Genomic DNA, 23278 nt, shown 5'->3' on the forward strand with positions numbered 1-23278 from the left:
GTGGAATGTGGTGTAGTGGAATGGAGTGCAGTGGAGGGGGAGGATTGAAATGGAGTGGAGTGGAGTGGAGTGGAGGGTAGTTGATTAGTTTGAAAAGGAATGGAATGGAGTGGAGTGGAATGCAGTGGAGTGGAGTAGAATAGAGAGGAATGGAATGGAGTGGAATTGAATGGAATGGAGTGGAGTAGAGTGGAGAGGCATGAAATGGAGAAGAGTGGAATGGAGAGTAATGGAATGGAGTGGAGAGGTGTGCAGTGTAATTGAATGGAATGGAATGGACTGAAATGGAGTGTAGTGGAGCGGTGTGCAGTGTAACGGAATGGAATGGAATGGAGTAGAGTAGAGTGGAATAGAGTGGAATAGACTGGAATGGAGCGGAATCGAATGGAATGGAATGGAGTGGAATGGAATGGAGTGGAATGGAGTGGAATGGAATGGAGTGGAATGGAATGGAATGGAGTGGAATGGAATGGAATGGAGTGGAATGGAATGGAATGGAGTGGAATGGAATGGAATGGAATGGAGTGGAATGGAATGGAATGGAGTGGAATGGAATGGAATGGAGTGGAATGGAATGGAATGGCACAGAATGGAGAGGTTTAGAGTAGAATGGAGTTTATTGGAGTGGAAAGGATTGGAATGGAATGGAACGTAATTGAGTGGAGTGGAGTTCAAAGGAGTGGAATGCAGTGATATGGAATGAAATGGAGTGAGTGGAATGTAATGGAGTGGAATTGAGTGGAATAGAGTGGAGTGGAGAGGAGTGGATTGGAATGGAATGGAATTCAGTGGAATGGAATGGAATGGAGTTGAGTGGAATGCAATGACTTGGAAGGGAGTGTAGGGGAAAGGGGGTGTAGTGGAGTTGAATGGAATGGACAACAATGGAATGTAATGAGATGGAATGGAGTGTAGAGGAGTAGAATGGAGTGGAATGAAGTGGAGTGGAATGGTGTGGATAGGAATGGAATGAAGTGGAGTGGTGTTGAGTGGAGTGCAATGGAATGGAGAGGAGTCGAGTGGACTGAACTGAAATGGAATGGAATGGAATGGAGTGGAATGGAAGGGAATGGAAAGGAATGGAATGGAGAGGATTAGAATGGACTGGAGTGGGATAGAATGGAGTGGAATGCAAAGGAGGAGAATGGAATGGAGTGGCGTGCAATGCAGTGCCATGGAGTGGAAAGGATTGGAGTAGAGTGCAATGGAATGGAGTGGAGTGGAGCAGAGTGCAGTTTGATGGAATGGAATGGAATGGAGTGGAAAGGAATGCAGTGGAATGGAATGGAGTGGAATGGAATGGACTGGAGGGGAGTGGAATGAAGTGGAAAGGACTGGAATGCAGTGGAATTGAATAGAATTTAGTGGAATGGAGTGGAAGGGAATAGAATGAAGAGGGGAGGAGTGGAATGGAATGAGTGGAATGGAATGTAGTGGAGTGGAATGTAACAGAGTGGATTGGGTTGGAGGGAATTGGAGTGAAATGGAGTGGAGTGGAGTGGAGTTTAGTTTAGTGGAGTGTCATGGAATGGATTGGAATAGAATGAAGGGGAGTGGAAATGAGTGGAGTGGAATGGAGTGGAGTGGAGTGCTGTGGAATGGAATGGAATGGAATGGAATGGAGTTGATTGGAATGGAATGGAGTGGAGAGGAATGGAATGGAGTTGAAGGGGTTGAAGTGGAGTCAATTGGATTGGAATGGAGTGGAGTGAAATGTAATGGAATGGAATGGAATGGAGTGGAGTGGAATGGAATGGAATGCAATAGACTGGAATTGAGTGGATTGGGGTGGAGTGGAATGGAGTGGAATGGAGCAGAACAGAGTGGAAAGGAAAGGAATGGAGCACAGTGGAACGGAACGTAATGGAATGGAGTGGAATTGAGTGTAGTGTAGTGCAGTGAAGTAGAGTGGCGTGGAATGGAATGGAATGGAATGGAAGGCAGTTGAATGGAATGGAATGGAGTAAAATGGAATGGAATGGCATGGAATGGAGTGGATTGGAATGGAATAGATTAGACTGGGTAGGAAATGAGTGGAATGGAATGGAAAGAAATGGAATGAAATTACATGGAATGGAGTGGAGTGGAATGGAATGGAGTGAAATGGACTGGAATTGAGTAGAGTGCAGTGGAATGGAGGGCAATGGAGTGGAATGGATTGGAATGGTGTGGAATGGAATAGAATGGAGTGGAGTGGAAAGGAATGGAGTGTAATTAAGTGGAGTGGAGTGGAGTGGAGTGGAGTGGCGTGGATTGGAATGGAATGGTATGCAGTACAATGGAATGGAACGGAGTGGAGTGGAATGCAATGGCATGGATTGGAGTGAAGTGGAGTGGAGTGGAGTGCAATGGAATGGAGCATAGTTGACTGCAATACATTGGAGTGGAGTGGAGTAGAATGGAGTGGACTGGAATGCAATGGAATTCATTGTAGTGGAATAGAATGGAATGAAATTCAATGGATTGGAAAGGAATGGCGTGGAGTGGAATGCTGTGGAGTGGATTTTGTGGAGTGCAGTGGAATGGAGTGGAGTGGAGTGGAGTGGATTGGAATTCAGTGGAATTGAATTGAAAGGAAAGGAATGGAGTGGGTTAGAATGGAGTGGAAAGGAATGGCGTGGAATGGAGTGGAGTGGAGCGGAGTACAAAGGCATGGAATGGAGTGGAATGGAATGGAGTGGAATGGAATTGAGTTGAGTGGAGTGGAATGCAGTGGAATGGACTGGAATGGAGTGGATTGGAGTCGAATGGAAAGGAGTAGAATGGAATGGAGTGGAGTGGAAGAGTTTGGAGTAAAGTGGATTGAAGTGAAGTGTAATGAAATGGAGTGGAATGGAGTGGAATTTAGTGGCTTTTTATGGAATGCATTGGTATAGAATGGACAGGAGTGGCATGGACAGGAGTGGAATGCAGTGGAATGCAATGGAATGACATGGAATGGTGTAGAGGGTAAAGTAATGGAATGAAGTGGAATGGAATGGAATGTATTGGATAGGATTGGAGCCGAATGGAATGGATTGGAATGGTGTGGAGTGGAGTGCAGTGCAATAAAAAGGAGTTGATTTGAATGGAATGGAGTGGAGTGGAATGGAATGGAGGTGAGTCAATTGGATTGGAATGGAATGTAGTGGAATGGAGTGAAGTGGAGTGGAGTGCAGTGAAATGAAATGGAATGGAATAGAGTTGAGTGGAATGGAATGGAATGGAATGAAATGGAATGGAATGGAATAGAGTGGATTGGAATGCAGTGGAAGGGAATGGAATGGAGTGGATTGGAGTGTAGTGGAGTGGAAAGGAGTGGAATATAATGGAATGGAGTGGAATGGAAAGGAGTGGAGTGAAAGGGAGTGGAGTGGAATGGAGTGGAGTGGAATGGAATAGAGTGGAATGGAATGGAATGCAATGGAATGGAATTGAATGGAATTGAATGGAATGGAATGGAATGGAGGGGAGTGGAAAGGAGTGGAGTGGGGAGAATGAAGAGGAATGGAATAGACTGAAATGGAATGGGGTGGAGGGTAGTGGAGTGTAGTGCAGTGGAATGAAATGAAGTAGAGTGGAATGGAGTGGAATGAAATGGAATGGAGTGGAATGAAATGGGATGGAGTGGAATGTAGTGTAACGCAATGCATTGGAGTGGAGTGGAATGGAGTGGAATGAAATTGAGTGGAATGGAGGGGAATGTAGTGGAGAGGAATTGAATGGAGTGGAATGGAATGGACAGGAATGGATTGGAATGGAATGCAACGGAAGGGAATGGAGTGGAATGGAATGCACTGGAATGAAGTAGATTTTAGTGGAATGCGGTGGAATGGAATGGAATGGAGTGGAATGGAATGTAAGGTCATGGAATGGACTAGAGGGGATTGGAAAGGAGTGGAAAGGAATGGAATGGAATGGCATGGAATGGAAAGGAGTGGAGTGGAAGGGAGTGGATTGGAATGGAGTTGAGAGGAATGGTATGGAATGGAGTAGAATGTAATGGAATAGAATGAAGTGGGGAAGAGTGGAATGGAGTGGAGTGGAGTTGAAAGTAATGCAATGGAATGGATTGGAGTGGAATACAGTGGAGTGGAATGGAGTGGAAGTGATACGGGTGGAATGGAATGGAGTGGTGTGGAGTGGAGTGGAATGAAATGGAGTAGAGTGGAATGGAATGCAGTGGAGTGGAATGGAGTTGAAGTGATTGGGGTGGAATGGAGTGGAGTGGAGTGGAGGTGATTGGAGTGGAATGGAGTGGAGTGGAATGGAGTGGAATGGAATGAAATGGAATAGAGTGGAATGGAATGGAATGGAATGGAGTGGAGTGGAATGGACTGGAGTGGATTGTAATGGAGTGGAATGGAATGGAGTGGAATGGTATGGAGTGGAGTGGAGTGGACAGCAGGGGAGTGGAGTGGAATGTGCTAGAGTGGAACGGAACGGAATGGAATGGTGTGGAGTGGTGTGGAGTGTTATGCAATGGAATGGAGTGGAATGGAACACAGTGGAATGGCATGGAGTGGAATGAAGGGGAATCGAGTGGAAAGAATTGGAGTGCAGTGGAACAGAGTGGAATGTACTGGAATTGAGTGCAATGTAATGTAATGGAATGCAATGGAATGGAGTGTAGTGGAGTGGAATGTTCTGGAATGGACTGGAATGGGGTGGATTGGTGTGGAACGGAATGGAATAGAGTGGAGTGTGGTGGAATTGGGTTGATTGGAGTGGAAAGGTGTGGAATGGAATGGAATGGAATGGAGTAGAGTGTAGTGGAGTTGAATGGAGTGGAATGGAGCAGAATTGAGAGGAATGGAGTGGAATGGAATCTAATGGAGTGGAGTGAAATGGAATGGAGTGGAGTGGAATGGAATGGAGTAGAGTGGAATGGAATGGAGTGTAGTGGAGGGCAGTGAAATAGAAAGGAATGGAGTTGAGTGGAGTCGATTAGACAGGAATGTAGTTGAATGGAGTGGAAAGGAGTGGAGTGGAATGTATTGGAATGAAATGGAGTAGAGTGGAATGGAATGGAGTGGAGTGGAGTGGACTGAATTGAGGTCGAGTGCATTGGAATGGAGTGCACTGGAGTGGAGTGGCATGGAATGATGTGGAGTGGAATAGAATGGAATGGACTGGAATGGAATGGACAAGAAAGGAGTGTAATGGAATGGAGGGGAGTGGAATGGAATATGATGGAATGGAGTTCAGTGGAGTGAAGAGGAATGGAATGGAATGGAGTGGAGTAGAATTGAGCAAAGTGGAGTCTAATTGAGTGGTACGCAATGGAACGGAATGGAATTTAGTGGTGGAGTGGAGTGGAATGGAATGAAGTGGAGTGGAATGGAATGGAATGGAATTGAGTTGAATGGAGACGAATGGAGTGGAATGGACTGGAGTGGAATGGAAGAGAATGGAGTGGAGGGGAATGGAATGGAATGGAATGGAATGGAAAGGAATGGAATGGAATGGAATGGAATGGAGCGGAGTGGAATGGAGAGGAGTGCATTTTAATGGAGAGGAATTTAATGGAGTGAATTGGAATGTAGTGGTTTGGAGTGGAGTGGAGTGCAGTGGAATGTAATCGAGTAGAATTGAATGTAGTAGAATGCAATAGGGTGGAGTGGAATGTAGTGTAATGGAATGGAACGCAGAGGAGTGGAATGGAGTGGAATGGAATGGAGTGGAATGGAGTGGAATGGAGTGGAATGGAGTGGAGTGGAGTGGAATGGAATGGAGTGGAATGGAATGGAATGGAATGGAATCGAATGGAATGGAGTGGAATGGAAACGACTGGAATGGAGTGGAATGGAAAAGACTGGAATAGAGTGGAATGGAGTAGAGTGGAATGGAACGCAATGGACTGGAATGGAGTAGAGTGGAATGGAATGAAGTGGAGTGGAATGGAATGAAGTGGAGTGGAATGGAATGAAGTGGAGTGGAATGGATGGAGTGTATTGGAGTGCAGTGAAATAGAGAGGAATGGAGTTGAGTGGTGTTGAGTATACTGGAATGCAGTGGAAAGGAGTGGAATGGAGTGGAGTGTAATGGAGTGGAATGAAATGGAATGGAGTGGAATGGAGTGGAATGGAATGGAGTAGAGGCGAATGGAGTGGAATGGATTGCAGTGGAGTTGTGTGGAGTGCAATGGAATGGATTGGAATTAAGTGGAATGGAGTGAAACGGAATGGAGAGGAAATGAGTGGAATGGAATGGGATGAATTAGAATGGAATGTAATGGCATGGAATGGAGTGTATTGGAGTGGAATGGAGTGGATTGGAGTGGAAAGGAGTAGATTAAAATGGAATAGAAAGGCGTGGAGTGGAATGGAATGGAATTGCATGAACTAGAATTGAGTGGAGTTGAGTGGAGTGGGGTCGAATGGAATGGAGTGGAATGGAGTGGAATGGAGTGGAGTGTAGCTGAGTGTAGTGGACCGAAGTGGAATGGAATGGAATGGTATGCAGGAGAATGGAATGGAATGGAGTGGAGTGGATTGCAATGGCATGGAATGGAGTGGAGTGGAGAGCAGTGGAATGTAGCGTAGTTGACTGGAATGGAATGGAGTAGACTGGAGTAGGATGGAGTGGGGTGTAGTGCAATGGAATGGAGTGGAGTGGAATGGATTGGAATGGAATGAAGAGGAGTGGAATGGTGTGGAGTGGACAGGAGTGGAGTGCAGTGGAATGGAGTGGAGTGGAGTGGACTGGAATGGAACGGAAGTGAACAGAATGGAAAGGAATGGGGTGGAATACAATGGACAGGAGTGGAGCAGAATGGAGTGGAATGCATTGGAGTGGAATGGAATGTAATGGAATGAAGAGGAGTGGAATGGCGTGGAGTGGAGAGGAGTGGAGTGCAGTGGAATGGAGTGGAGTGGAGTGGACTGGAATGGAATGGAAGTGAACAGAATGGAAAGGAATGGACTGGAGTACAATGGAGGGAGTGGAGTAGAATGGAGTGGAATGCATTGAAGCGGAATGGAATAGAATTGAGTTGAGTGGAGTGGTGTAGAATGCAACGGAATGGAGTGGACTGGAATGGAGTGGAATGGAATTGAGTGGAGTGTAGTGGAATAGAATGGAATGGATTCTAATGGAGTGGATTGGAGTCGAATGGAATGCAGTGTAATGGAATGGAATGAAGTGTAATGGAGTGGAGTGGAGTGGATTGGAGTGGAGTGGATTGAAGTGAAGTGGATGAAATGGAGTGGAGTAGAATGGACTTTAGTGGAATGTCATGGAATGGATTGGAATAGAATGAAGAAGAGGGGAATAGAGTGGAGTAGAAAGAGTGGAGGCAATTGGAATGGCATGGAATCGAGTAGAGTGGAAAGGAATGCAGTGGAGTAGATTGAAATGGAATGTAGTGGAGAGGAATGGAGTGGAATGGAATGGAGTGGAATTGAGTGGATTATAGTGAAGTGCAGTGGAATGGAATGGAATGGAATGGAATGGAGTGCAGTAGAGTGGAATGGAACGAAGTGGAGTGGAATGGAATGGAGTTGAGAGGAGTGGAGTGGAATGCAGTGGGGTGGAATGGAATGGAGTGGACTGGAATGGAGTGGAATATAATGGAACGGAAAGGAATGAAATGGAATGGAATGGAGAGAAGAGGAGTGGATTGGAGTGGAGTGAAATGATATGGAGGTAGTGCAATGGAATGGAATGGAGTGGAGTGGAGTGGAAAGGAATGGAGTGGAGTAGAATGGAGTTGAATGGAATGAAATGCAAAGTACTGGAGTCTAATGGACAGGAGTGGAATGGGGTAGAGTGGAATCGAATGGAATGCATTGAAATGGAATGGAGTGGAATGGAGTTGTATGGAGTGGAGATAAGTGGAATGGAGTATAATGGAGTGGAATGGAGAGGAATGGAAATGGAGTGGAGTGGAGTGGATTGCAGTGGAGTAGAGTGGAATGGGGTAGAGTATAATGGAGTGGTATAGAATGGAGTGGAATGGTGTGGAGTGTAATGCAATGGCATGGAATGGAGTGGAATGTAGAAGAATGGAATTGAGTGGAATGGAGGGGAATGTAGTGGAATGGATTGGAGTGCGGTGGAATGGAGTGGATTGAATTGGAATGGAGTGGAGAGGAGCTGTATGGAAAGGAGAGGATTGGAATGGAGTGTAGTGGACTGGAAGGGATTTGAAGGGAATGGAATGGAGAATAATGGAATGCAATGGAATGGAATGGAATTGAATGAAATGGAATGGAGTGGAGTGGATTGGAATTAGGTGAGTGGATTGTAATGGAATGGAGTTGAGCGAAATGGAGTGGAATGGAGTGGAGTGGAATTTAGTGGAAAGGAGAGGAGTGGACTGGAGTGGAATGGAGTGGAGTGGAGTGGATTGTATTGGAATGGAATAGTATGAAATGGAATGGAGTAGAGAGGAATGGAGTTGGAATGTAGTGGAAAGGAATAGAGTGAAATGGAGTGGAATGGAATAGAATGGCTTGGAGTACAGTGGAATGGAGTGGAAGGGTCTGGAATGTGCTGGAATTGAATTTAATGGAATGGAATGGAATGGTATAGAGTGGAGTGGAATGAACTGGATTGGAGTGGCATGGAATGCAATGGAGTGGAATGGAATAGAATGGAATGACATGGAACGGAGTGGAGCGGAATGGAGTGGATTGCAGTGGAAAGGAGAAGAATGGAATGGAATGGAGTGGAGTGGAGTGAAGTGCAGTGTAATGGAGTGGAATGGAGAGGAATGGATTGGAGTGGAATGGAGTGGAATGGAATGGAGTGTTGTGGAGTGGAATGGAGCTGAGTGGAGCTAAATGGAGTGGAATAGAATGGAAAGGAGTGGAATGGAATGGAATGGAATGTAGTGGAATGGAATGGCATGGAATTGAGTGGAATGGAATGGAATGTAGTGGAGGGGAATGGAATGGAGTAGAGTGCAATGGATTGGAGTGGAGTGGATGGGAGTGAAGTGCAATTATATCACGTGGAGTGGAGTGGAGGGAAATTTAATGGAGTGACATGGAATGGATTGGAATAGAATGGAGTGTATTGGATTGGAGTGGAGCAGAATGGAGTAGAGCGGAATGGAACGGCATGGAATGGTGTAGAGTGGAATGGAATGGATTCGAGTGGAAAGGAAAAGAATGGAGTGGAATGCAGTGGAGTGGAATGCAGTGGAATGGAATGCAGTTGAAAAGAGTAGAGTGGAGTGGAGTGGAGTGCAGTGGAATGGAGTGGAGTGGAATGCACTGGAACGGAGTGGAATGAAGTGGAATTGAGTGAAATGGAATGAAATGGCATGAAATGGAGGGGATTGGAGTTGTATGTAGTGGGTGGGGTGGAAAAGATTGGAACGTAATAGAATGGAGTGGAATGGTATTGAGGGGAGAAGAATGGAGTAGAGTGGAATGAAAAGGAATGGAGTCTAATGGAATGGAATGGAATGGAATGGAGTGGTGTGGAATGTAGTGGAGTGGAATGGAGTTTAGTGGAGTACGGTAGAATGGAATGTGGTGGAGTGGATTGGAGTAGACTGGAATGAAATGGAAAGGAATGGAATGGATTGGAGCCAAACGGAGTGTAGTGGGGTGGAATGCATAGTAAAGGAATGGAGTAGAACGGAATTTGTCTAGTGGAGTCAACTGGAGTGGAGTGGAATGGAATGGAGTAGGGTGGAATGGAGTGGAATGGAATGGAGTGGATTGTTGTGGAGCGAAATGGAATGGAATTTAACGGAGTGGAATGTAATGGAACGGAATATAATGAAATGGAGTGGAATGGAGTAGAATGGAGTGGAGTACAGTGGAATGAAGTGAAAGGGACTGGAATGTAGTGAAATGGAATTTAATGGGATGGAATAGAATGGAATGGATTGGAATGGATTGGACTGGAACGGAGTGGAATGGAATGGAATGTAGTGGAATGGAATGGAAAGGAATGGCATGGAACGGAGTGTACTGGAGTGGAATGGAGTGGACTGAAGTGGAAAGGAGTGGAATGGAATGGAATGGAAAGGAAAGGGATGGAGTGGAGAGGAGTGGAGTGGAATGGAATGGAGTGGAGTGCAATGGAGTGGAATGCAGAGGAATGGATTGGAGTGGAATTGAGTGGAATAGATTGGAATGGAGTAGAGTGGAATGAAACGGAGTGGAGTGGAGTTGAGTGGAATGGAATGGATTGCAGTGGAATGTATTGGAATGGAATGGAGTGGAATTGAGTGGAGTTGAGTGGAGAGGAGTTGATGGAATGTTATTGAATGGAATGCAGTGGAGTGGAATTGAATGGAGTGGAGTGGAATATAATGGCTTGAAATGGAGTGGAGTGGAATGGCGTGGAGAGGAGTGGAATGGAATGGAGTGGAGTGGAATGGAATCAAACGGAATGGAAACGAGTGGAGTGGACTGGAAGGGAGTGGAGTGGAATGGAATGGATTATAATGAAATCTAAATTAATGGAAAGGAGTAGAGTGCAGTGTAATTGCGTGCAGGGGAAAGCAGTGGAATTGCGTGCAGTGGACTGCAACGGAATGGAGAGGAGTGGAGTGGATTAGACTGGAGTGGAGTAGAATGGAGTGGAAAGGAGTGGAATGGAGTGGAGTGGATTGGAGTGGATTGGAGTGGAGTGCAGTGGAATGGAGTGGAGTGGAGTTGAATAGAAATTAGTGGTGTGGAGTGGAAAGAAATGGAATGGAGTGAAATGGAATTGCAAGGAATGGAGTGGGATGGAGTTTAATAGAGGGGAGGGGAAGGAGTGGAATGGAATGCAATAGAATGGAATAGAATGGAAGGGAGCGGAGTGGAGTGGAATGTAGAGGAATGGAAAGGAGTGGAAGGGAGTGGATTGGAGAGGTGTGGAATGGAGTGGAATGGAGTGAAGGGGAGTGGAATTGAATAGAGTGGATTGGAGTGGATTCAAACGGAATGGAGTGGAGTGGAGTGCAGTGCAATGGAATACAATGGTGTGGAGTGGAATGCAGTGGACTGGAATAGAGTGGAATAGAGTAGAGTGGAGTGGAATGGAGTGGAGTGGAGTGGCATGGAATGGAGAGGGGTGGAGTGGAATGGTGTGGAATGGAGTGGAATGGAGCGGAATGGTGTGGAATAGAATGGAGTGGAAAGGAATGGAATGGAGTGAAGTGGAGTGGAATGACGTGGAATGCAATGGAATAGAGTGAAATGGAATTCAATGTAGTGGATTGGAATGTAATGGCAAGAAATGGAGTGGAGAGGAGTGGAACAGAGAGGAGTGGACTGGAATGGAGTGGAATGGATTGGAATGGAATGTAGTGGAGTGGAGTAGAATGGATTGGAATGGATTGGAATCGAGTGGAGAGGAGAAGAATGGAATGGTATGGAATGGAGTTGAGTGGAATGGAACGGAGTGGAGTGGAGTGAAGTGGAGTCGAATGGAATGGAGTGGAGTGGAATAGATTGGAATGGAATGGAGTGGAGTGGAGTGCAGTGGGATGGAATGAAATGGTGTGTAGCGTAATGGAGTGGACTGGAATAGAGTGGAATTGAGTGGAGTGGAGTGGAATGGAGTGGAGTGGAGTGGAATGGAATGCAGTTGGGTGTAGTTTAATGGAATGGAATGCAATGGAAAGGAATGGAAAGGTATGGAATGGAATAGAATGGGGTGGAGTGGAATGGAGTGGAATGCAATGGAGTGGATTGGAGTGGAGTGGAATGGAATGCAATGGAGCGGAGTGGAATGCAGTGGAAAGGAATGGAGTGGAATGGAGTGGAGTGGAATGAAGTGGAATGCAATGGAGTGGATAGGAGCGGAGTGGAATGGAATGGAAAGGAGTAGAGTGGAGTGGAGAGGAATGGAATGGAGGAGAATGGAATGGAGTGGGATGGAGTGGAATGCGATGGAGTGGATTGGAGTGGAGAGGATTGGCATGGAGAGGAGTGGAGTGGAATAGACTGTAATGGAAAGGAAAGGAGTGGAATGGAGTCGAGTGGAGTGGATTGGAGTGGAGTGGAGTGAAGTGGAATGGAATGGAATGGAATGGAGTGGAGTGTAATGGAATGGAGTGGAGGGGAATGGAATGGAATGGAGTAGAATGGAATGGATTTGACTTGAGTGAAGTGGAGATAGTAGAGTGGAACGCAGTTGAGTGGACTGGAATGGAGTGGAGTGGAGTGGAATGGAGTGGAGTGGAATGGAATAGAATGGAGTGGAGTGGAGTAGAGTAGAGTAGAGTGGAGTGCAATGGATTTGAATGGAATGGAAAGGATTGGAGTGGAATGGAGTGGAGTGGAATGGTGTATATAAGAAAGGAATGGAATGGAGTGGAATGTAATGGAATGTAATGAAATGGAGTGAAGTGGAGTGGAATGGATTGGAGTGGAGAGGAATGAAGTGTAATGGATTGCAGCGGAGTGGAGGAGAGATGAATGGAATGGAGCAGAGTGGAGTTGAGTGGAATAGAGTAGAGTGGAAAGGAATGCAATGGAGATGAAGGGAATAGGATGGAAAGGAGAGGAGTGGAATGGAGTGGAGTGGAATGGCTTACAGTGGAATGGAATTTAATGGAGTTCACTTGAATGGAGTGGAATGGAGGGTAATGCAGTGGAATGGAGTGGAGTGGAGAGGAATAGAGTAGAATGGACTAGAATGGAGGGGAATGGAAAGGAATGGGATAGAATGGAATGGAGTGAAGTGGAGTGCAATGAACTGGAATTGAGTGGAATTGAATTAAATGGAGTGGAATGGAATGGAACAGAGTGGAATGGAATGGAATTGCAAGGAATGGAGTGGAGTGGAGTGGAATAGAGTGGAGTGGAAAAAAATGGAATGGAATGGAATGGAATCAAATGGAGTGGAGTGGAGTTGGATGGAGAGGAATGGATTGGAGTGGAAGGGAGTGGACAGGAGTGGTGCGGAATGGAGGTGAATGGAGTGAAGTGGAGTGGAATGGAATAGAGTGGAAAGGAATGGATTCGAATGGAATGGAGTGAAGTGGAGTGCAGTGCAATGGAATGCAATGGTGTGAAATGGAAAGCAGTGTACTGGAATAGAGTGAAATATAGTGGAGTGGAGTGGCATGGAGTCCAGTGGAGTGGAATAGAATGGAGTGCAGTGGTGTGGAATGGAATGAAGTGGAGTGGAATGGAATCTAGTGGAGTAGAGTGAAATGTCATGTAATGGAATGAAATGGAATGTCACAGAGTGAAATGGAGAGGAGTGGAATGGAGTATAGTGGAATGGAATGGAATAGAGTGGAATGGAATGGAATGGAATGGAAAGCAAAGGAGTGGAAAGGAATGGAATGAAATGAAATGGAATGGAATGGAGTGGAGTGGAATAGAGTGGAGTGGAGTGGAATGGAGTGGAGTGGAGTGCAGTGGAGAGCAATGGATTGTGGTGGAGTGCAGTGGATTTGAGAGGAGTGAAATGAAATGGAAAGGAATGGAGTGGAAGGGAGTGGAGTGGAGTGGAATGGAGAGGAATGGAATGAAGTGGAATGAAATGGACGGGAATGGAGTCGAGTGGAGTGGAGTGGAATAGAATGAAATGGAATGGAGTGGAGTGGAGTGGAATGCACTGGAACGGAGTGGAGTGGAGTTGAATGTAGAGTAGTGGAATGGAGAGGAGTGGAATGTAATGGCATAGAATGGAGTGGAATGGAGTGGAGATGAAAGGAATAGTGTGGAATGGAATGGAGTGGAGTGGAATGTAGTGGAGTGGAATGGATAGGAGTGGAATGTAATGGCATGGAATGGAGTGGAATGGAGTGGAGATGAAAGGAATAGTGTGGAATGGAATGGAATGGAGTGGAATGGAGTGGAGATGAAAGGAATAGAGTGGAATGGAATGGAATGGAATGGAATGGAGTGGAGTGGAATGTAGTGGAGTGGAATAGATTGGAGTGGAGTAGGGTGGAATGGAATGGAGTGGAGTGGTTTGGAGTAGAGTGCAATAGACTGGAATGAAATGGAATGGAATGCAATGGATTGGAGTGAAACAGAGTATAGCGGGGTGGAAAGGAAATGAAGGGAATGGAGTGGAATGGATGGGAGTGGAGTTGAGTGGACTGCAGTGGAGTGGAATGGAATGGTGTAGAGTGGAATGGAATTGATTGTAATGAAATGGAATGTAATGGAGTGGAATGGAGAGGAGTGGAATGGAATAGAATGGAATGGAATGGAATAGAATGGAGTGCAATTGAATGGAATGGAATGAAATTGAATGGGTAGGAGTAGATTGGAATGGATTGGAGAGGAGTGGAATGGATTGGAGTGGAGTGGAGTGGATTGGAATGGAATGGAATGGAATGAAGTGGGTTGGAATGCAGTGGAGTGTAATGGAGTGGATTGGATTTCAGTGGAGAGCAATCGAATATGGTGGAGTGGAGCGGAGTGCAGTGGAATGGAATGAAATTTAATGGAAAAGAATGGAGTGGAGTGAAAAGGACTGGAGTGGAGTGGAATGGAGAGGAATGGAATGAAGTGGAATAAAATGGAGTTGAGTGGAGTGGAGGGAAGTGCTGTGGACTATAATGGAAAGGAATATAGTGTAGTGGAGTGGAATGCAGTGGAATTGAGTGGAATAGAATGCAATGGAGTGGAAGGGAATCGAATGGAATGAAATCAAGTGTGGTGGAGTTGAATAGAGCGGAATGGATTGGAAAGGACTGGAATGTAATGGAATGGAGTGGAGTGGAATGGAGTGGTGACAAAGAGAGTAGAATGGAATGGAATGGAAAAGAGTGGAATGGAATATAATGGAATGGAATGGAGTGGAGTGGAACGTACTGGAGTGGAATGGAGTGGGGTGTAGTGGGTTGGAATGAAACGAGGTGGAGTTGAGTGGATTGGAGTAGACTGGAATGAAATGGAATGGAATGGAACGGAGTGGAGTGAAATGGAGTGGAATGGAGAGGAATAGAATGGAGTGGAATGAACTGGAGTGGAGTGGAGTGGACTGGAGTGGAGTGGAATGGAATGGAGTGGAATGGACTGGAATGCAGTGGTGTGCAGTGGAAGGGAATGGAATGGAATGGAGTGGAATGTGGTGGGTGGAATGGAGTGCAGTGGAGGGGGATGAATGAAATGGAGTGGAGTGGAGTGGAGGGGAGGGGATTTGATTAGTGTGAGACGGAATGGAAAGGAGTGGAGTGGAGTGGAATGCAGTGCAGACGAGTGGAATAGAGAGGAATGGAATGGAGTGGAGTGGAGTGGAGAGGCATGAAATGGAGAAGAGTGTAATCGAGTGGAATGCAATGGAGTGGAGTGGTTTGCTGTTAATGACATGGAATGGAATGGAGTGAAATGGAGTGGAACGGAATGGAGTGGAATGAAGGGGAATGGAGTGGAATGGAGTAGAGAACAGTGGAGTGGAGTGGAATAGACTGGAATGGAGTGGAATGGAATGGAGTAGAATGGAATGGAATGGAGTGGAATGGAATGGAATGGAATGTAGTGGAATGGAATGGAATGGAATGGAATGTAGTGGAATGGAATGGAATGGAGTAGAATGGAATGGAATGGAGTGGAATGGAATGGAATGGAATGTAGTGGAATGGAATGGAATGGAATGGAATGTAGTGGAATGGAATGGAATGGTATGGCACGGAATGGAGAGGTTTGGAGTAGAATGGAGTATATTGGAGTGGAAAGGACTGGAATGGAATGGAAAGGAATGGAGTGGAGTGGAGTGAAAAGGAGTGGAATGCAGTGGTATGGAATGAAATGGAGTGGATTGTAATGTAATGGAGTGGAATTTAGTGGAATAGAGTGGAGTGGAGAGTAGTGGATTGGAATGGAATGGAATTCAGTGGAATGGAATGGAATGGAGTTGAGTGGAATGCAATGGCTTGGAAGGGAGTGGAGTGGAGGGCAGTGTAGTGGAGTGGAAAGGAATGGAGAATAATGGAATCTAACGAGATGGAATGGAGTGTAGTGGAGTAGAATGTAGTGGAATGAAGTGGAGTAGAATGGTGTGGAGTGGAATGGAATGGAGTGGACTAGAATGGAATGCAATGGAATGGAGTGGAGTAGAATGGAGTGGAGTGCAATGGAATGGAATGGAGTGGAGTGTACTGGACTGGAATGGAATGGAACTGAATGGAATGGAATGGAATGGGGTGGAGTAGAACGGACTGGAGTAGGATAGAATGGAGTTGAATTGAAAGGACTGGAATGGAATGGAGTGGAGTGCAGTGTAGTGCAATGGAGTGGAATGGATTGGAGTAGAGTGGAATGGAATGGAGTGGAGTGGAACGGAGTGCAGTGGAAAGGAAAGGAATGAATGGAGACGAGTGGAAAGGAGTGTAATGGAATGGAGTCGAATGGAGCAGACTGGAGGGGAGTGGAATGGGGTCGAATGCACTGGAATGGAGTGGAGTTGAATGGAATTTAGTGAAATGGAATGGAATGGAGTGGAAGGGAACAGAATGAATTGGAGTGGAGTGGAATGGAATGGAGTGGAATGGAATGTAGTCGAGTGGAGTGGATTGGAGGGAATTGGAGTGAAATGGAGTGGAGTGGAGTGGAGTTAATTTATTGGAGTGTCATGGAATGGATTGGAATGGAGTGGATTGGAGTGGAATGGAATGGAGTAGAATGGAATGGAGTGGAGTGGAAGAGATTGTAGTAAAGTGGATTGAAGTGAAGTGTAATGAAATGGAGTGGAGTGGAATGGAATTTAGTGGTGTGTCATGGAATGGATTTTTAAAGCATGGACAGGAGTGGAATGGAGTGGAGTAGAATGAAGTGGAGTGGAATGGAGTGAAGTGCAATAGAATGGCATGGAATGGTGTAGAGTGTAAAGTAACAGAGTGGAGTGGAAAGGAATGGAATGTATTGGATAGGATTGGAGTGCAATGGAATGGATTGGAATGGTGTGGAGTGGAGTGCAATGCAATAAAATGGAGTTGAGTTGAATAGAATGGACTGGAGTGGAATGGAATGGAGATGAGTCAATTGGATTGGAAAGGAATGTAGTGGAATGAAGTGAAGTGGAGTGGAGTGCAGTGAAATGGAGTGGGATGGAATGGAGTTGAGTGGAATGGAATGGAGTGAAGTGCAATGGAATGGAGTTGAGGGGAGTGGAGTGGAGTGGAATGGAGTGGAGTGAAATGGAGTGGGTGGACTTTAATGAAGTGAAATGGAGTGGAATGGAATGTAATGGAGTGGATAGTATTGGAGTGGGGTGGAATGGAGTGGAAGGAATGGAATGGAGTTGTATGGAGTGGAATGGAGTTGAATGGAATGAAAACAATGGAGTGGATTCTAATGGAGAGGAGTGGAATGGAGTAGAGTTGAGTGGAATGGAAAGGAGTGGAATGGAAGGGAATGGAATGGAATGAAATGGAATGGAGTGGAGTGCAGTGGTACGGAGTGGAGAGGAGTGGAATGCAGTAGTGTGAAGTGGAATGTAGAAGAATGGAAAGGAGTGTAATGCAATGGAATAGAGTGGAGTGGACTGGAGTGGAGTGAAATGGAATGGAGTAGGGTAGAATTTATTGAAATGGAATGGAGTGGAGTGGTATGGACACAATTCAATGGAATGGAATGGAGTGGAATGGAGTGGAACACAATGGAGTGGAATGGAGGGGAATGGAGTGGAATGGACTGGAAGGCAGTTGAATGGATTGGAGTGGAGTGGAATGGAGAGGAATGGAATGGAGAGAAATGCAATGGATTGGAATGGAGTAGAGTAGAATGGAATGCAATGGAATGGAATGGAGTTCAATTGAATGGAATGGAATGGAATGAAAAGTAATGGAATGGAATGGAATGAAAAGTAATGGAATGGAATGGAATGGAGTGGATTGGAAGGGAATGGAATGGAATGGAATGGAATGGAATGGAATGGAATGGAATGGAGTTCAATGGAATGGAATGGAATGGAATGAAAAGTAATGGAATGGAATGGAATGAAGTGGATTGGAAGAGAATGGAATGGAATGGAATGAAATGGAAAGGAATCAAGTGGAGAGGAGTGGAAAGGAGTGGAATATAATTGAATGGAGTGGAAAGGAAAGGAGTGGAGTGAAAGGGAGTGGAGTGGTATGGAGTGGAGTGCAATGGAGTAGAGTGGAATGGAATGGAATGGAACTGAATGGAATGGAATGGAGGAGAGAGGAAAGGAGTGGAGTGGAGAGAACAGAGAAGAATGGAAGAGAGTGAAATGGAATGGAGTGGAGTGTAGTGCAGTGGAATGAAATGGAGTGGAAAGGAGTGGAATGGAATGGGGTGGAGTGGAATGTAGTGTAATGGAATGGAATGGAGTGCAGTGGAATGGAGTGGAATAAAAAGGGGTGGAATGGAGTGGAATGGAGTGGAATGTTGTGAAGTGGACTGTAACGGAGTGGAGTGGAGTGGAATGGAGTTTAATGGAATGGAATGGAATGGAATGCAGTACAATGGAGTGGAATTTAGTGGAGTGGACTGGACAGGACTGGAGTGAAATGGAATGGAGATTAATGGAATGGAATGTAGTGCAATGCAGTAGATTGGAATGGAAAGGAGTGCAGTAGAATGGAATGAAATGGAATGGAATGGAGTGGAGTGTAATGGAATGGAGTGGAGTGGAGAGTAATGGAGTGGAATGCAATGGGGTGGAATGGAATGCAGTGGATTGGAATAGAATGGGGTGGAGTGGAATGGAATGGAATGTAGTGGAATGAAGTAGAGTGGAATAGAATGGAATGGAGTGGTGTTGAATGGAGTGGACTGAAATGGAGTGGAATGGAGTGGAATGGAGTGGCAAGGAAAGGAGTGGAATGGAATGGAAAAGAACTCAGTGGAAGGGAGTGCAGTGGAGTGGAATGGAGTGGTATGGAATGGAGTGGAGTGGAGTCGAATAGAATGGAATGGAGTGGAGTGGAATGGAGTGCAATGGAATGGAGTGGAATGGAGTGGAGTGGAATGGAGTGGAGTGGATTGGAAATTAGTGGTCTGGAATGGAAAGGAAAGGAAAGGAGTGGAATGGAATGGAGTAGAATGGAATGGAATGGTATGGAATGAAGTTGATTGGAGTGGAGTGGAATGCAGTGGAGTGGACTGGAATGGAGTGGAGTGGAATGGAATGGAGTTTAATAGAATGGAATGGAATGGAATGGAATGCAGTAGAGTGGAGTGGAATTTAGTGGAGTCGACTGGAAATGACTGGAGTGAAATGGAATTGAGTTTAATGGAATGAATTGTAATGGAATGCAGTATAGTGTAGTGGAATGGAGTGGATTGAAGTGGAGTGGAAGGGAATGGAATGGAGTGGAGTGGAGTGGAATGGAGTGGGGTGGAGAGGAATGGAGTGGAAAGGAATGGAATGGAATGGAATGTGGTGGGGTTGATTGGAATGGAGTGGAGTGGAATGGAATGGAATGTAGTGGAATGGAGTGGAGTGGAATATTTTGGAATGGAGTGGAGTTATATGGAGTGGACTGAAATGTAGTGGAATGGAGTAGAATGGAGTGGCAAGGAAAGGAGTGGAATGGAATGGAATTGAATGGAGTGGAGTGGAATGGAGTGTACTGGAATGGAATGGAATAGAGTCATGTGGAGTGGAGAGGATTGGAGTGGACTGGAGTGGAATGGATTGGAATGAAGTGGAATGGAAAGAGTGGAGTGGAGTGGAATGGAAAGAAATGGACAGGAATGTAATGGAATGGATTGTAATGTAATGGAATGGATTGGAATGTAGTGCAGTCTGGAGGAATGGAATGGAGTGGAGTGAAGTGGAATGGAAAGGAATGGAATGGAGTGGAGTGGAGTGAAGTGGAATGGAAAGGAATGAAATGGAGTGGAGTGGAGTGGAGTGGAATGGAGTGGAGTGAAGTGGAATGGAAAGGAATGGAATGGAGTGGAGTGGAGTGGAGTGGAATGGAGTGGAGTGGAGTGGATTGGAGTGCAGTGGGATGGAATGGAATGTAGTTCAAGTTGAGATTGTGCCTCTGAATTCCAGGTTGAGTGACAGAGTGAGATACTCTAGAAAGAAAGGATTGTAATGCAATGTAACAGAATGGAATAGATTGGAGTGGACTACAGTGCAGTGGAGTGAAGTGCAGAGGAGTGGTATGGAGAGGAATGGAATGGGATTTAATGGAACAGAATGAAGTGGAGGGAAGTGGGGTGGAGTTTAGTGTAGTGGAATGGAGCGGAATGGAATGGGATGGAGTGGAATAGAGTGGAGTGCAGTGCAGAAGAAAGGAGTGGAATGGAGTGGAATGGAATCGGATATAATGGAATGGAGTGGAGTGGATTGGAGTGGAAAAGAGTGGATTGGAAATGAATGGAATTTAATGGAATGGAATGCATTGGAATGGAATGCAAAGGAATGCAATTGAATAGAATTCAATGCAATGGAAAGTGACATGTAATGTGAGCTGACATTGTGCCATTACACTCCAGCCTGGGTTACACAGTGATATCTTGTCGAAGGAAAGGAATGGAATGCAACGGATTGAAATGGAATGGAATAGAATGGAATGGAATGGAATGGAGTCGAGTGGAGTTCAGTAGAGTGGTTTGGAATGGAGTGGAAAGGAAAGGGATGGAGTGGAAAGGAATGGAGTGGAGTGCAGAAGAGTGGAGTGAAATAGTATTTAATGGAATGGAATGGAGTGGAATGCAATGGGATGGTGAAAAGAAAAGTGAGCTGAGATTATGCCACTGCACTACACCTTTTGATCCATAGTGAGATCCTGTGGAAAGAAAGGAATGGAATTGAAAGGAGTGGAATAGAATGGAATGGAGTGGAGTGGAGTGTTGTGGAATGAAGTGGTGTGGAATGGAATGGATTGGAGTTGAAAGGAAGGGATTGGCATGGAATGGATTGGAGGGGAGTGGAGTGGAGTGTAACGTAGTGGAGTGGAGAGGAATGGAGTGGAATGGAATGGATTGGAGGGGAATGGAATGGAATGGAGTGGAATGGAATGGAGTGGAATGGAATATCATGTAGTGGAATGGAATGGAGTGGAATGGAGGGGATTAGAGTGGAATGGAGTAGAATGGAGTGAAATGGAGTGGAACGGACTGTAATGGAGTGGAAAGAAATGGAATGGAATGGAATGAAATGTAATGTAGTGTAATGGAATGGAATGGAATGGAATGGAATGCATTGGACTGGGTGGAATGAACTGGAATGGAGTGGAATGCAATGGATCATAGTGGAATGGAATGGAATGGAGTGGAATGGTGTTGAACGGATATAAATGGAATGGAGTGGAATGAAATGGAGTGGAGTGGAGTGAAGTGGAGTGGAATGGAATGGAGTGGAGTGGTATATATTGGAATGGAATGGAGTAGAGAGAACTGCAGTGGAATGGAATGGTGTTGAGTGGAAAGGAATGGAATGGAATGAAGTGGAGAGGAGTGGAGTGGAATGGAGTGGAGTGGAGTGGAATGGAATGGAATGGAGTGGAATGGAATAGAAAAGTGTGGAGTGGAATGGAATTGGGTGGGGTGGAATGGAGTGGAATGGAATGGAGTGGAGTGGAATGGAATAGAGTGGAGTGGAGTAGAGTGGAATGGGGTGGAATGGACTACAATGGAGTGGAATGGAATTGAATGGCGGGGAATGGAAAGTAATGTAATGGAATGCAATGGAATTGAGTGTAGTGGAGTGTAATTTAGCGGAGTTAAGAGGAATGGAGTGGAATGGAGTGGAATGGAATAGAGTGTAGTGGAGTGGAATGAAATGGAATGGAATGGAGTGGAGTAAGTGGAGTGGAGTGGAATGGAATGGAATTGGGTGGAGCAGAAAGAGTGGAATGGAATGGAGTGGAAAGGAGTCGTTCGTACTGGAATGGATGGGAGAGGGGTGGAGTGGAATGAAGTGGAGTGGAGTGCAGTGGAGTGGGATGGAATGTATTGTAATGGAGGCTGAGATTGTCCCACTACTCTTCAGGCTGGTTGACAGACTAAGAAATTCTCGAAAGAAAGGAATGGAATGGAATGCAGTGGAATGTAATGGAATGGACTGGATTGGAGTGGATTGGAGTGGATTGGAGTGAAGTGGATTTTAGAGGAATGGAGAGGAATGGAATTGGATGTAATGGAATGTAGTGGAGTGGAGTGGAGTGGAGTGAAAGAGAGTGCAGTGGAATAGAATGTAATGCAAAGGAATTGAATGCAATGCAATGGAATGTGACATGTAGTGTGAGTTGAGATTCTGCCACTGCACACCAGCCTGTCTGACACAGTGATATACTGTCGAAGGAAAGGAGTGGAAAGCAATGGAGTGAAACGGAATGAAATGGAGTGGAGTGGAGGGCAGTGGAGTGGTTTGGAATGGAGTCGAATGGAATTGGACGGAGTGGAATGGAATGGAGTAGAGTGCAGTGGAGTGGAGTGAAATAGTATGGAATGGAATGCGATGGAATGCAATGCAATGGAACGGTGGAAAGAAATGTGAGCTGAGATTGTGCCACTGCACTCCAGATTTGGCGACAGAGTGAGATCCTGTGGAAAGAAACGAATGGAAAGGAATGCAGTGGAATGGAATGGAATGGAGAGGAGAGGAGTGGAGTGTTGTGGAATGGAGTGGTGTGGAATGGAATAGATTGGAGTTGAAACCAATGGAATGCAATGGAATGGAATGGATTGGAGTGGAGTGGAATGGAGTGGAGTGGAGTGGAGTGGAACAGACTGTAATGGAATGGAATGGAGTGCAATGGAATGGAATTGAATGGAATGAAGTGGAATGGAATGGAATGGAGTGGAGTGGAGGGGAATGGAGTGTAGTGGAATGGAATAGAGTGGAATGGAATAGAATGGAGTTTAACGGAATGGAGTGGAAAGGATGGTAATAGAGTGGAATGGAGTGGCATGAGGTGGAATGGAGTGGAATGGAGTGGAAGAGAATGAAATGGAAAGGAATGGAATGGAGTGAAGTAAAGTGGAACTAACTGGAATGCAGTGGAATGGAATGGAATGGAGTGGAATGGAATGGAATGGAGTGGAATGGAATGGAATGGTGTGGATTGGAATGAAATGGCGAGGAATGGAGTGGCGTGGAGTGGAATAGGGTGGAGTGGAGAGCAATGTAGTGGAATGGATTGGAATGGAATGGAGTGGAGTGGAGTGGAATCGAATGGAATGGATGTGAATCGAGTGGAGATGAGTAGAATGGAATTGAATGGAGTTTAGTGGAGTGGAATGGAGTTGAGTGGAATGCAGTGGAGTGGAGTGAAGTGGAGTGGAATGGAGTTGAGTGGAATGCAGTGGAGTGGAGTGAAGTGGAGTGGAATGGAATGGAGTGGAGTGGAATGGATTGGAATGGAATGGAGTGGAGTGGAGTGCAGTGGAATGCAATGCAAAGATGTGTAGTTGAATGGACTGGATTGGAATAGAGTGGAAATGAGTGGAGTGGAGTG

Source organism: Pongo abelii, chromosome 15, assembly GCF_028885655.2.
Source record: "Pongo abelii isolate AG06213 chromosome 15, NHGRI_mPonAbe1-v2.0_pri, whole genome shotgun sequence".
In the NCBI taxonomy this organism is placed as follows: Eukaryota; Metazoa; Chordata; class Mammalia; order Primates; family Hominidae; genus Pongo; species Pongo abelii.